The sequence below is a fragment of the Leopardus geoffroyi genome, chromosome X (genome assembly GCF_018350155.1).
Source record: "Leopardus geoffroyi isolate Oge1 chromosome X, O.geoffroyi_Oge1_pat1.0, whole genome shotgun sequence".
Taxonomy (NCBI): domain Eukaryota; kingdom Metazoa; phylum Chordata; class Mammalia; order Carnivora; family Felidae; genus Leopardus; species Leopardus geoffroyi.
Window position 1 is genome coordinate 90,559,175 of NC_059343.1, and position 16,401 is coordinate 90,575,575.

Sequence of the window (16,401 nt, forward strand, 5' to 3'; positions counted from 1 at the left end):
GTGACAGTGGCTTACAGGCCAGATTTTTAAAGAGTAAGAAAAGGGATTATCCAAGCACTTCCAACACCTCTATCTTCAGGTTTCCAGGGTTGCCATGCCTGTAAGTAGAAGAGGAAGGCAATGAGGTTCAGTGCCTGGTGCTAAGCCCAGGCAACATCCTGCTCTTTCAACAGTGATGGGGCAGTGCCGGTAAAAGCAGAAAAAAAAAATTTTTAAGGTCTAGCAATAGCAGAACGTGGCCCCAGACCTGGCCAAGTACCAAATTCAACACAAATTCTAAAAGTTCAGAACATCATTCCACAGAACAATTTTATGCAACCCAAATATGTAACTATGCCACTCTGAAATGTCACTGATTTTCTTTCACACAGAAAGGAGAGGTCAGCAGCAGAGGCAGCAACAAATCTTAAGAACTGATTTTGCATCCTAAACAAAGTCTGAATCACTCTCTCCAAAGCAGAAGAAACTTTTTCTCATGATTTCATCACAAAATGTTGTAACATCTAGAGGGGAATGGACACAGAAAATTACCTTAGTGGTACATTAGAAAAGAAGAAATCAAGTCCAGGTTGAGAAACAGTTCTTTCAGCCAAAATTAGCTGCTTCAAAAGGAATCGCTTGCGTATGGCTGACAGATGGTAACTAGACATTGTGGAGATCATTTTGCAGTGTATACAAATGTCAAATCAGTATGTTGTATACCTGAAACTAATACAATATTGTGTGCAACTCTAAAAATAAGAAAATAAAGAATACATCTTTGATTACCTACTCAATGAAACAATAATCACACCTTTGAAAAAAGACAAGACTTTTGTCTCAATTGTGCAGATTTCCACTGGAGACTGTGGTATCACCAAAATAAACACAGCAGGGCTTCTCAATATACTCTTAGCTTAAAGAACCCTATAGGCTACAACTTGTTTTTAAAATATGTGTTTAGAGGGGGCGCCTGGGTGATTCAGTCGGTTAAGCATCCAACTTTGGCTCAGGTCATGATCTCACGGTTCGTGGGTTCAAGCCCCACATCCAGCTCTGTGCTGACAGCTCAGAGCCTAGAGCCTGGAGCCTGCTTCGGATTCTGTGTCTCCCCCTCTCTTTGCCCCTGCCCTGCTCACACTCTGTCTCTGTCTCTCAAAAAATGAATAAACGTTAAAATATATATATTTAAATATGTCTTTAGGGGCGTCTGGGTGGCTCAGTTGGTTAAGCATCTGACTTTGGCTCAGATCATGACCTCACAGTTCATGGGTTCGAGCCCCAGGTCAGGCTCTCTGCTGACAGCTCGGAGCCTGGAGCCTGCTTCGGATTGCATGTCTCCCTCTCTCTCTGCCCCTCCCCTGCTTGCTCGCTCTCTCTCTCCCAACAATAAATGTTAATTAAAAAAATTTAAGGGGCGCCTGGGTGGCGCAGTCGGTTAAGCGTCCGACGTCAGCCAGGTCACAATCTCGTGGTCCGTGAGTTCGAGCCCCGCGTCGGGCTCTGGGCTGATGGCTCAGAGCCTGGAGCCTGTTTCTGATTCTGTGTCTCCCTCTCTCTCTGCCCCTCCCCCGTTCATGCTCTGTCTCTCTCTGTCCCAAAAATAAATAAATGTTGAAAAAAAATTTTTTTTTTTAAATTTTAAAAAATAAAATAAAATAAAATAAAATAAAATAAAATAAAATAAAATAAAATAAAATAAAATATGTCTTTGCAGCACCAACTGAAGTTGAGATCCCTGGTTTTCAAACCTTAAGGTACACTCTGGGTATAGATCATATATTCACTGCCTCCTCCCACTCCTTTGGCAATGTCCTAGTATAGCATCCACCTCCTCTTTCCTGCCTGCGGTGCCCTAAGTGACAGGTCCCTTCACTCAAAGGCGGGGAGGCAGATGGCCAATCTTCCCCAGTTGAGGACAACTAGAAACAAGATTGTACATAAGCACTTTCTCCCTAAGAGGTTTAAAAAACTGCCATCTTCAGGGTTAGGGGCTTGTTGAGAAAAAGATCAGCTGTCTGAAAGTTGTGTTAGTGTTAGGGACAGCTCTCCCATTTCACCAAATGTTATCATTGCAAGCATAGGCCAATCACTCTACACAAACATTTCACGTAACCAAAGAACAAGGACATAAATGCAGGCTACCATAGAGATGAGAAAGGGAGTGGGTGGCTATCTGGGCACTGGTATGTCTTCCTCCAAGGGCCAGGGTGCCATGGTTATGGCAGTCTCCAGGGTGAGCCCAACGCTTATGGTTATGGCAGTCTCCATGGTGAATTCACTGAGCTAGGATTCGAGACAGCCAGCAGGGCTGTGTCGTTTTAAGCCCACTGAATAATCTGTATTCCTGGGGTCAAGAATCATCCCTCATTCACTTCTATCCACCCAGTCCCCAAAGAAATGCTGTGAAAGTGAGGTGGGGGAATTCTATTTCAAAACAGAAATTAAAAAAACGAGGCAGAGGTTTCATGAAGATTTCCATTTTGCAGCTGTCTCTTCTAAAACTACCTTAAAGGAGGGCACCTGGGTGGCTCAGTTGGTTAAGTGTCTGACTCCTGATTTCAGCTCAAGTCATGATCTCACGGTTCTGGAGTTCAAGCCCCACATTGTCAGGCTCCACGCTGTTAGTCTTGGGTGTGTCTCCCTCTCTCAAAACAAACAAACAAACTTAAAAATAAAACTCCTTTAAGGGATACCACTTGTAAAGAATAAATTATTTGGGGGATATTTCCTAAGAAAGCTACTGCCCTGCAAACATTTTAATACTCAACAATCTCTTGGTGGGTCAAGAGAATATTAAAATTAATTAATTTATATACATATATAAATACGTATATAAATTAAAAATCTGCTTCCACATGAAAATCCTGGCCTCTATACTTGGCACTAAAAACAAACTCTAGGAATACAAAAATTTCTGGGGGAAAATTTAGAGTTGTACAACATCCTTATGAGTTCAATCATTTTGCTTAAAAATGTGTAACATAACTGTATTTGAATGGATATGCCATGCTTACATTTCTATTTGGGGAAATAAACACCACATAGCTTCCCATCTGCGGGTTGCTATAATTCACCAACAGTGAGCCTGAACCCTGCGCCTTTTCTAATTTCCATAAAACTACTTGCTTCACAGAAATTCTAATGGACTCCTGGTAAGGAACTGCCTGGGCACCAAGGGAATCCCAAATATTTTCCCAAAGACTTTAAAACATCTTAGACCAACCCTGCAATTGACCAAATGCTGAAGGTTTCTGTGGCTCCAGGTATGAGAATACTGATTTCCCTGGTCTGCTTTTCTCTTTTCTGCTCTACTTGTCTGAAACACATTCAGCTAGTTCTGCCCAGTTTGACCCCTTGGTCCAGTTGTGATTTTTCAACTCTTCTTTTAAGCTACTTCTCAACTTAGTTATCTTCAATGGTCATGTGGAACATAGAATCTTTTACTTGGATTCACCCCATGAGATATTGGTGAGGGTTCTGTCTTCTCTTCTGTGTTCAAAGCCACAACTGAATTTTAAGCTCGTTGACCAAGTTCCTGTTTCCTGTGTGAGGGAAGTTTGCAGTTTTCAGTTCATTTGAGAAGCAGAAACAACTAACATATTCCGGGCATAGTGATGATCACCATCTCAACAGTAAGAGCTCTGCTCATTTCTCCAGATTTTCTTTTATGACTCATCACTCAGGTACCCCAAGGGGAGTGGTCCTTCAAAACCCTGTCATTACTTTTTTATAGCATTAAAATACGTTAACCACATATTAAAGGTAATAAACAGAATACCTAAGAGAAAACAGTAATGTTTCCAACACCCTCTGTAATAGCCAAATCTTGCAAGCTCCCCTCTCGTTAATCAAGTAATACAGAATGTCTATCCTGACTCCTCTGTAAAATCTGCTACCCTGACAACCCCGATGAGAGAAAAAATCCTGGTAATGCAAAATCAGTTTCCAAAAAGCCAAGATGCGCAGCTTTCAAGAACAGTGACGCTGTTCCGATCGCCATAACAAAAACACGAGCAGGTACACCCTTGGTCTTGACATTCATGCTATTGTCTATGGGGTAGACTCTTCTTCTGGTACTCTACTGCATTCATTAAAAATGGCTAAAGTTACCAAAAAGTATTCAGTGTAATGTAAACTAAGGTATTTCCACCTCTAAATCCACAGCACAAACCCGGAAGAGGTTATAAAGGAACCTTCGATGGATGTGCTTAATAAGTGCTTCAGGAGGACATGAGAAAGAATACATGACATACTTGCCCAAATCAAACTTGATCCTCCAACACGGTTCTCATAATATTCAATTTTATATACCACAGACTGAGATGCCACAAAGATTCATGCTGCTACAGATAACCTAGACTTTCTTCACTTTTATAGGTTGTAAAAGAATACAAGTATGCCCACACCTTTGCCAAAAATTAGAGCAGCTGGGTGTTCTCTGAGTCAAAGCAACTGTTCAAGCTCAATTTTAAAATCCTTATTAAAACCAAACTCCACCGAAGAGAGATTGCTAATGACATTTTGATGTATCACACACTTACACATCATTACTAGTAACTACAATTTAAAGAACATGTTCATGGTTAAATTCAAAACAGAACTGAACTGGTTCAACATCGAGAATTTAAGTGTTTTTTAATGTTTATTTATTTTTGAGAGAGAGAGAGAGAAAGACAGAGCGTGAGTGGGAGAGGGGCAGAGAGAGGGAGACACAGAATCCGAGGCAGGCTCCAGGCTCCAAGCTGTCAGCACAGAGCCTGATGCAGGGCTCGAACTCATGAACAGTGAGATCATGACCTGAGCCGAAGTTAGACACTTAACTGATTGAGCCACCCAGGTGCCCCAACATTGAGAATTTTAAAATTCCTTGGTTATTTGTGTTTTTTTTTATTTTTTTAATGTTTATTTTTAAGAGAGAGAGAGAGAGACAGAGTGTGAGCGGGGGAGGGGCATAGAGAGAGGGAGACAGAGAATCCGATGCAGGCTCCAGGCTCTGAGCTGTCAGCACAGAGCCCGACACAGGGCTCGAACCCATGAACTGTGAGATCATGACCTGAGCCGAAGTTAGACGCTTAACTGATTGAGCCACCCAGGTGCCCCAACATTGAGAATTTTAAAATCCCTTGGTTATTTGTGTTTTTTAAAAAATTGTTTAATGTTTATTTTTAAGAGAGAGAGAGAGAGAGACAGAGAGAGACAGAGTGTGAGCGGGGGAGGGGCATAGAGAGAGGGAGACACAGAATCCAAAGTAGTCTCCAGATTCTGAGCTATCAGCACAGAGCCTGACGCAGGGCTCAAACTCAAAAACTGAGATCATGACCTGAGCTGAAGTTGGACACTTAACTGACTGAGCCACCCAGGTGCCCCTTGGTTATTTGTTTTTAATTTTTTTAATGTTTATTTATTTTTGAGAGAGAAAGAGAGAGGGAGACAGAGAGTGAGCGGGGGAGGGGCAGAGAGAGGGAGACACAGAATCTGAAGCAGGCTCCAGGCTCTGAGCTTCCAGCATAGAACCTGATGCGGGGCTCAAACCCACAAACCATGAGATCATGACCTAAGCCAAAGTTGAACACTTAACCGATTGAGCCACCCAGGTGCTCCAAAATTCCTTGGTTATTTACTTTTGGTGACCACAGCTTTTTTTTTTTTTCTCGTAAGATTATAGTTTGCCCTAGAAACCAGTTATTTTAACTGGAACACTATTTACATGGCAGTGTTTTTCTTTTCCCAACAAAATGTCTTTTTCACTTATTCATAATTACCAATCATGAAAGATGCTCACACAATAATGCCAAGTTGAAGAAAGCAAATTACAAATTGGTATATACAGCAAGAACCCATTCTTGTAGAAAGACATGGTTGCACATGACCATACACATGTGCATGTGTGTGCAAGTGCCCATACATGTGTTACACAGTTTTGTGTGCACAAGCATATATACCCAAAAGTTGATAATAGATCTCTCTCTGGGTATGGAATTACAGTGATTTTATTCTATATACTTACACTTTCAGTGCAGAAAGTTAGAAAATACAAGTAGTACTTTAACAAAGCGAGAAGTTACTCTAAAAAAAAAAAAAAAAAAACCTCTGTGTTTACTAAACACAAGGCACTACATTTCTAGTACAGTGTCATCGTATAATGCATAATAACGGGATCATAAGTATCCTCCAGTGTGTAAATGTTTCATACTATTATCTGTATAATTACTATCAAAATAGTAATCACAAAGTTAGAAATTCACTAGAGAATTGTACAGGGTGAAAAATAAACGTATCCCTTATACTGCCTTTCGTTAGCAACACTGCCTTTTCCCCCAGAGGTAACTACTCATGGTATGTATCAATTAGACCTTTTTGTATTATCCATACACATAAGGAAGGTTCTGTTTGCTTTTATAAAAGTGGAATCATGGTATATGAAGGGTGCAAACTCCCTCCTTCCCCTCCCTCCTTTAACAACATACTTTGGAACTCCTGTGTCAGTTTACATAGGTTTGAAGGGGTTTCTTTCCTTCAAACACCCTATGGTATTCCATAGAACAGCACATTATTTAAATCACTCCTCTATTGACGGATATTCAGGTTGTTAAGTTTTCACTGTTATGACTAGTTTCAGTGAAACCTTATACATATCTAGTTTCCTAACAGTATTGCTGCGTCAAAATATACCGTACATTTTTTAAAAAATATATGTACATTTTAAAATGAGAGGATTTGGTTATTTTTTTTTATCAAGAAGCCATACAATTTGTACTCTAAGTAACAGTGTATGACAGTGCCCATGTCTTTGCTAAAAGTGGATATTATAGTTAGTTTTGCCAATGTATTTGGTGAAAAGTGGTTTTCATTTCCTTAATTACTAGAGGGAATTTGAGCATCCTTTTTCTTATTCATCATTTTTATTTCTTTTTCTCAGAAATGCCAATTCATAACCCTCTGCTACTTTCTCTAATGTGTGCCTTTTTCTTATTGACTTGTAGGAGCTCTTTATATATAATGGATATTACATAGTAAAAGTCTTTTTCATAATAGGTGAAAGATTTATGTGATCTGAAGAGAAGAAAACAGAGTATATAGCAGAATCCTTTTAATCTAATGTTAGTTAATTAATCGAAACAGCTGATTAGTTAATCGAAAGTGTCAATTAAAATAATCATAAAAATATGCACATGACAAACATTTCATCTTCATCAGTAGTAAATGTACACTCATCAAACTTTTTTTAAAAATTTTTTTCTATGTTTCTTTATATTTTGAGAGAGAGAGCACAAGCTGGGGACGGCAGAGTGAGAGGGAGACACAGAATCTGAAGTAGGCTCCAGGCTCTGAACTGTCAGCACAGAGCAGAGCCCGATGCAGTGTTCAAACTCACGAGCTGTGAAATCATGACCTGAGCCGAAGTCAGACGCTCAACCAACTGAGCCATCCAGGCGCCCCCAACTCATCAAACTTTTGATACAGGGCCAGGAGGCCAAGAGGCCAAGAGGTTTCTTTAACTCCAGGCCCACTGATTGTGAACATTTTTAAACTGAATTCTTAGAAAATGTAGAACTTCAAAGAATTTAAAAGACACTTACAAAGCACAATGAGTGAAGAAACACTTAGATTTTATAATTATTTTATATAAATCTTTTATCCAATCTTACCCACACTTAACTGAATGGTAGTAACTTGCTTTCATCAAGTCTCCAAAACACTGGATTTGTTTTGTTATAATGACTTGAATGTAACTATCACCCAACTTCAACAATTATCCACATGTGCTGACTTTTCTTTCCTTTACCACTGGATGCACTCCATACTTCCACCCCATCCCCCCAGACATCATATCATTTCATCTGTGAATTTTCACAGGTTAAGTATCAATAGCATTTGTTGTAATGGTAGGTCCTCAAGCATACTGGCACACTAGAGACCAACCTACTAAATCCCAAGTGTTCAGTGCAGTGTATTTTATAAAAGAAATGAAGAGCATCATGTAATGTGGTAGGTCAGTTAAGAAGTCAATTAAAGCTTCTACCGCATATGTAAATGGTATTTTCCCCCTAGTCTGTCTCTTACATTTTAACTTTGTTACAGTTGTCTTATGCTTTCCAGAAAAGCATTAAATATACACTTAAAATTTTAAACTACACCCTTAATTTCTTTCTGTATATGATGTGAGGTAGGGATCCATTTCTTTCCAAATATACAGTCAACTGTCCTAATTCAATTTCCATTTTCAACATCACCCACAGGGTGTTTAAAAAAAAAAAACAAAACTAAAGTGTCAATTTCTAACGGACAAAAGAAAGCTATGCAAACAAAACAGTAAACCAACAGTCTAAGTTGAGCTTGATAAGATCAAACTCCTATGTATTTAAAGGTTTGGGAGCCAGAGCAACAGCACTGCTGTACCAGGCTCCGTCATTACTACTCTGGCTTACAGTTAGGATCGCCAAAGGACATCACAAAAGGGATGGACATCTCTCTGAATCTCACGGGTTGCCCTACCTGAAAATTTACATCACAACGAAATAGCCCACTTAACAAGAACAACAAAATCAACTTTCCCAACCCTCTGTCCATTCCTTAATGCTGCTCCTGGACCCAAAAGCCTTGTAGACATAGGAAAGAAAATGAATACACTCTTCTGAACCACAATTTCCCATAGAAGTGTAACTAAAAAGTACTAAAAGACAAGGTGAAGTTTGTTAAATTTCCTTTATAACTCAGAGATGTGGTAATTTAGAAGGCTGTTTTATCTCTGGGCAAACTTTTTCTGGAAAGTACCAGAGAGTAAATAGGCTTTCAGAGCCATACATTCTCTGTTTTGACTCTTATGTTGCATTTTGAATGCAGCCAGACAATACATAAATGAATGGATGTGAATGTGTTCCAACAGAAGTTTATTTATAAAACCAGGGTAGGATTTGGACACCAGCACTGTTTTGCCAGCTTTAGCCTTATACCAATGATTGACCTTTATCAAGTAGGAATCCACTACCCTAGCTGTCTACTCTTCTGAGCAAATATGGTGACACTGAAGAGACAAGTAATAATTTTAGTACCACCTTACAGAAATGAATACTCTCAAAATTAATCACTAGCCTTTTCCTGTAACTTCTTCTCATAATTTGAGCACATCCATTTTTCAAAGTATCAAATTATAAGTCACCTTAAAGCTAATGCTTATTTTTAAACAAAACGAACACTAAGTGGCTACTATACAAGGAAAGCAACAGTCTAGACATACACATTCAAAAGTCTGGTATTCATTATTCTGAGAATCGATAGTGAGTATAAAAAGCCTCTTAAGTATATGGTCATGATTTGTGACCTCACTGCTGAGAACATAGAAGTGAACTTTTAAAGTATGTTTAAATGAGAGCCCAAATTTGTTCTTTGGATCACTTAACAGAAACCTTGATTTAAAAACCATACATACTCTTTTACCCAGTTTTAATTTAGAAAGTGAAACCAAAAATCGCCTTGGCACATCAGCATCTCTTTAATTTTAAAAGATTAATTTTAACACTTCACAGCCTGGTTGAGGCAGAAATTATATTTTCAAGGCACAAATGATGGCAGCCATTTTAATATGGCAAGAGCATGTGTGAGTATGTAGTCACACTCAAAGCCATCAAGGCAACTTATTCACAGAATGCATTTGAGCTCCAGGATTGCTGAAAAGGAAAACTGTTTACACTTCTTACAGAAATACTGAGTGTTATGCAGACCAGCAAGGAATAAAATTAAGGGACAAAGGCACACCAGACCCCTGGACACCCAAGGCACCATCCACAAAAGGAAAAATTGATAAACTGGACCTCATCAAAATGAAAGGCTTTTGTTCTTTGAAACTCCCTGTGAAGCAGATGAAAGACAAGCTATATAGACTGGGAGAACATATTTGCAAGCCACGTACCTAACAAAGGACTAGTATTTAGAATATATAAAGAACTTTCAGAACTCAACAGTAAAACCAAAAACAGTAAAACCAAAAACTTTCAGAACTCAACAGTAAAACCAAAAACAGTAAAACCAAAAACCAAAAAAAAAAGAAACAAAAAAATAAATCCAACTAGAAAATGGACAAAATATGTGAACATACATTTCACCAAAGAGGATACAGAGATGGCAACTCAGCACATGAAAAGATGTCCAACGTCATTAGCTATTTGGGAAACGCAAATTAAAACTATGACAAGGGGGCACCTGGGTGGCTCAGTCAGTTAAGTGGCCGACTTGAGCTCAGGTCATGATCTCACGGTCCGCGAGTTCGAGCCCCACGTCGGGCTCTGTACTGACAGCTCAGAACCTGGAGCCTGTTTCAGATTCTGTGTCTCCCTCTCTCTGACCCTCCCCCATTCATGCTCTGTCTCTCTCTGTCTCAAAAATAAATAAATGTTAAAAAAAGTAAAAAAAATAAAAATAAATAAAACTATGACAAGATATCACTAGACAGCAATCAGAATGGCTAAAATATAAACTAGTAACCACAGCAGCTGGCAAGGACGAAAAGCATTCATTCATACGTTGCTGGTGGTAATGTAAAGTGCCACTCTGGAAAACAATTTGGTAGTTGCTTTTAAAATGAAACATACAGGTGCCTGGGTGGCTCAGTTGGTTAAGTGTCCGACTCTTGATCGGCTCAACTCATGATCTCATGGTAGTGGGATCAAATCCTGTGTCAGGTTCTGTGCTTGGCATGGAGCCTGCTTGGGATTCTCTCTCTCCCTCTCCCCCTCTCCTGCTCATGCTTGTGCGTGCTCTCTCTCTAAATATAAATAAAAATAAACAAATAAGTAAAATGAAACATACAACGACCTTACAAGCAGCAACTGCACTCTTGGGCATGTATCCCAAAGAAATGAAAATTTATGTTCACACAAAAAGCAGGACACAATTGTTCATAGAAGCCTTATTTATGATAGGTTAAAAAGGAAAAAATAAAAATAAAAAACCATGAACCAACCAGATGTCCTTCAACTGGTGAATGGTGAAACTGGGGCACATCTATACCATGGAATAGGACTCAGCAATGAAAAGGAACTGGATACTAGAGTCCCTACGTGAATCTCCAGGGAATTACTCTGAGTGGAAAAAAAGCCCATCTCAGAAAGTTACATACTGTCTGATTCCATTTATATACCATTCTTGAAATGACAAAATTATAGGCATGGAAAACAGATTTGTGGCTGCTTGGGGCCAGTGAGGGACGGGGACTGCTGTGGCTATAAAAGGGCAACACCAGGCATCCTTGTGGTGATGGAACTGTTCTGTATCTTTACTGTGAAGGTGGTTACATGAATTTACCCATGCGATAACATTGCACAAAACTAAATACACACACACCCAAATGACTGCATGTAAAACCGGTGATCTCTGATTCAGGTGGATGAATTGTATCTATTTCTTTTTTTTTTTTTTTGTAATTTTTTAATGTTTATTTATTTTGAGAGAGAAGAGAGAGTGAGCAGGGGAGGGACAGAGAGAGAGGGAGACACAGAATCCGAAGTGGGCTCCAGGTTCCGAGCTATTAGCAGAGAGCCTGACGTGGGGCTTGAACCCACCAACGGTGAGACCATGACCTAAGCCGAAGTCGGACGCTTAACCGACTGAGCCACCCAGGCACCCAGAATTGTATCTATTTCGATTTCTTTGTCATGATATTATACTACAGTCCTGCAGATGTTACCACTGGGGAAAATTAGAAAAAGGGTATTATTTCTTACAACCGCATGGGAATCTACAGCTACCTCAAAATGACCAGTTAAAAGACAAAGAAAGAAAAAGAATATATAAGGCCAGCCAGGGACAGGAGCGGAAAAATAAAGCATTTATTTTTGCTAACATCTCAGGAATTGAAAGTCAAGGAAGGGGGGAGGGAAGGAACACCAAGAAGAGAATCTATAATACAATCATCTCCTCGTCCACTATGGGAGTTTAAGTTCCCCCAGGATTTTTTTTATGTCCCTGATTTGAATGTTGTTGTTGTTGTTAATAAATATAAACTGTATATACATCTATCTCTTCACAACCCCACCACAACCACCCCAGACTATAAACTCACGAAGAGGGTTTTCTTAACCATCATATCCTGGTGGCCTGGCACCAAAACCAGGGACAGCTGAAGGAATGAGATAAGTTCAATGAGTGATAAATGAATGAATGAGATGCCAGCATATTCTTTAAAGTTCCTAGTCAATTACAGTTACAAGGCAGTATGTATATATTCACTTTCAAATTTCTAAAAGACATGAATGTTTTTTAAAAAGTGTTCTATGCACGTTTCACTTGCAAGCAGAAGTTAACAACACCCAACTTTTGTAAAATGCCTCCCAATTTATAGACTTCCACATATACTCATTTGATAAGATAGGTTATGAATTATGCACGCATAAATTGGAGCAAGCATATGCAGATGTTTGAGGAAAACATTCTCAACAACTGTTATAACTAAGGACTTAGGCCACAATGTTAGTGCTGCTTACATCATATAATCATATATCTATCAGTATAAGAAGAAAGAATTCAAATTGGGAGACTTATGGCTCACTCTGCCAACCATCAAAAGGCTTTTACAGATGCAAAAACCAAGAGAGGTTAGGTGACTTGTTCAAGGTTATACAATTGGCTAGGGCTGGATTCAGAGCCTCTCCAGAGTCCCAATTCATTTCTCCTCTTAAATTGAATTGGGCAAGACTCTCTTATCTCCACCCATCCCACACCTACCCAAAACACAAACAAAAATGTTAATCTGAATCATTAATTTTTTAATAGGGTTTTTAGGGGAAACGCTTTTAATTGTTGCAGTGCACCTTCCCATGGATGTTTAAGTGTCAAATTCCTTCTAGTATCAGAACAATATGGTACTTTATTCTATGGTGCAAGTATACTAACGGTGTCATGTTTCATCCTCCACCTAAAGAAAGGGTGGAGAGGGTGTTAACTCCAACAGGAGTCTTACATGTCTCACACGTTAGTAGCTTCAATTGAAAAAGAGAGCTATTTTATAATTCAAGAGGCCTTATGCTATAAAAAGCTTGACTGATATCCTCATTGACAGTCCTGTAATTGAATCTTCCATTGCATGCTGCCTTAGGTATCAAGAACAGTTAAAAGCATTAGAGGCAGAATAAAAGAAAAACTAAAGTGATGAGCAACTACCAGGAAATGGGACTTTAATTAGGTTAAATCTCTGTTACGCAGCAACATGTAACTAAGCATGAATTTAGAGGTCCTAGTTTCAAAACACTAGAGGAACCTTATTTGTGCTCTAGGTCAACATCCTCATTTTTGCAGATGTAGAAACTGAGGCATTGATTAAGGACTTAACCAGTAAAGCAGCCTACTTACTTATTCAGCAACTCACCGTCGTTTCTTGGAGCCATGGCTGATTTTTTTTTTTTTTAAGGTGAGAGACTATAGCAAAATTAATTTCAAGAGGGTGGGGAAATGCCTTTCAAGGAGGAGATGCTGGAGTGCGGAGAAAATATGACGTCCTATTTAAAATATGTAACCCCTTGATGGGGGTTAGGCAATGAATCATATTCTCCTCGATTTTTCTATGTGCTATAGACATCAGCCGCAATTCTTTCTGTAGGGTCCTCAAATGAGAGGAAGAGGAAGTGAATGAAGCTGATGCTAAATATAAGGCATTCATGAGGACAGGGATGTAGACAGAACGGGGGGGGGGGGGGGGGGTGGGGAAGAGCACGCTTCTGCTAGAATTCAGCCGTTTTCTAACGCACCTAAAGATACAGAAGCTAAGAAGAGCTGGGAAGCCAGGGCATCCCTCAAATCCGAAGGGCGGATGCTGCTAGGGCCAGAGGGACCACAGAGCACTCGGAGACAGAGCAACCCCGAGGGACAAGATGGAGTTGAGGTCTAGGGGCGCCCTAAAGGTCGTCTGGAGGTCTGGCAAGCACTTGATGTGCTCCTTCGGAAAGGGTAAAGGCAACGCACAGTAAGCCCGGTCGGGAAGATGCTTCTGGCCCTCAGGGGATGGAGGACGGTGGGTGTCAGGAAGAGAAGGAGGCAGGGCTCTCGAGGACCCTGGACTTCGGAGGAGAAGGCACAGCGACCCCCGGGAATCTTCCCAGCACCGGGAGGGAGGCGGGCGGGTATATCGGCCGGGCTCCCAAAGAAAGAGAGCCCATTCCGGGAACTGGGACGTCCCCTCCACCTCTGCGGGGCTCAGGTGCGGGACGGCGGCACCGCCGGAGCTGGGGCCCCTACCGCGACAAGGGTCAGCAGCCGGGGCTATACTTACCGGAGACGCGGTCCACACGGCGTCTTCGCAGCCGGCCCGCGCCTGGCACCCGGAAAGCCCGCGGAAAAACCGCGTGCCCGCTAGCGCTGGGGCGAGGAGGGGCGCGCCACGGAGGCCGGAGAAAAAGCCGCAGCGGCCCGCGCGCACCCGGACGGCCAGCGGAGGCGGGACGAGGCGCGGCGCGGCGCGGCGCGAGCCCGGAAAAGACGCGCCCGGAGGGGCGGGCGGAGCGGGGGCGCGCGGTGGTGTGGCTGAGCCGGCCGAATCGCGGGCGGCCGACGTCTCGGCCCACCCACGCTCCCGCCCCCGCTCGCCCCGGACGTCAGCCGAGGAGGCGGGGCCGAGAGGGCTTCCCGAAGCGAGGGAGGGCGCTGCGGGCGAGCCGAGTCGACTAACGGCTCCTCGCTGGCTCGCCGCAGCCTCTCGCTCTGGCTTCCGTGCCGCCGGGAGGGCGGGCCGGCTGGCCGCGTTATCAAGTGTGTTTTCGGAAGGGCCTGGAGCCTATCCGATTTCAGCAAGGTCTGGGACGCGCCCACGCCCGCACCTGTGCTTGCTTCCTAGGACTCAGCCCCAGGATGAAAGTTCCCCTCGGGTCATCTTCCAGCTGCCCTTTACAGATACTCATCTTGGACCTAGCCTTTCTTTCTTCTGAGGGAGATCCTATTCTTTGATTAAAGGCATCCTGCTCCTCCAAGCCTGAGCCAATGCCCTTGTTCCTTTCACCTCGCCTCTCACTGCGTTAAGACCCCAGCTCCCTCTCGCTTATGAAATACCCCAAGGATGGGGAGGAGGGGGGTTCACTTTATGTCTTTCCACCGTGGTGTAATGGCAAAAGAGCCGACAGCTGATAACGGTCACCGCGGCATTTTGACATTTCACTGGCCATGATCGTAGCTCATGAGCCAGTCCTACAAAGACCGTTCCCAAGAGATTCAAGAAATTTCTGTTAAAAATAGAATTCTGGTGAACTGCCTCAAGACTGCAAAAGGGACAGACCATAATTGTAAATGAGCCATGACAAACTGCAAGAATATATCACCAGAAGAAGTAAAAAGCACCAATATTCTTCCAAGCTCCCTGATGCATAATGGAGGACTAACTTCCTCTTCCTGCTAGCAATGGACATTTCATTTCACTTGCTATTTCCCATCTTCCCATAGAATTACTTGTCACCCTACAGGCTAGAGTCATTGTTAAACTTTACCATGCATCCAGATCATCTTGGGTGCTTGTTAAAGTATGGGTGCCTATAGCTACAACCTCCAGATACTCTGTTTAGGATCTGAGGGGGACTGAGAAATTTTATTTTTTAATAAACATCCCAGGTCACACCATGGTGGTTGGAGGCCAACATACTTTTTCTGAACTGGGATTACTCAGCCAATTTCCAACAGGCCCGCCCACTTACATTTAATATGCCTACAAATATTACTGCGGCAATCATGAACTTCCTTTTTCGAGATTGACCTAGAAAGTTCTGGACTTCAAACGAATTTCTCATGTTTATTTTATGAGATCTTGTTGTAATAACAGAAATAAGTAATAATTTGCCAGCTATATAATTCACTGGGTGTCTGTAGTATACAGAGCCCTGTCATCCATAGCAGGGTTAACACAAATGAAATATAAGGAATGATCATCCCTGCCCTCAACAAATTTAGTGTCTAGTCATGAAATTAAAACAGACACAGGACAGACCCAGTACAGCACGTAAGTCAATCTGTTGGACCAAGAAGAAAAAGAACTTATAATTAAAGAATACTTTGGTCCATTTCCTTCACTACCTATCATTTAGCTCAGACCTCTTCAACTAGGTAATCTCCTCTGAACACTGAGTCCTCAGTTTACTGAAGTTCCTCCAGCGTTACAAGGTAAAAAGGAAACCCTGAAGCTATCAGGTTTTGTTGGTATGTATGAATTTGTATACATACATACCTGTGCATATGCATGTGTGTATATATGGATATAGATATATTTATCAGACCAAGAAACTACTTGAATGTTTCAAGATCTTTATCACTTAGGTTATTCATTAATGCAGACAGTCCTGGCTACCTTTATCACATACCAGATCTCCCCTTCTACGGTTAACCACACCCAGGATGAAGCCCGAAGAAGAGCTACAACTCCAAAAAGGAAATCAAGTGTATCCATACTAT

The 16,401-nt window shown here is 41.5% G+C and overlaps 1 long non-coding RNA gene across 1 annotated transcript; it reads right to left on the minus strand.

Moving 5' to 3' along the window:
• Positions 1-757: 757 nt before the first annotated feature.
• LOC123595104 lies at positions 758-14,930 on the minus strand. Its single transcript, XR_006711041.1, has 3 exons — positions 14,243-14,930; positions 2,751-2,753; positions 758-768 (listed from the first exon to the last, which is right to left on the minus strand). It is a non-coding gene; the product is annotated as an uncharacterized LOC123595104 (long non-coding RNA).
• Between the last annotated feature and the right edge of the window lie 1,471 nt (positions 14,931-16,401).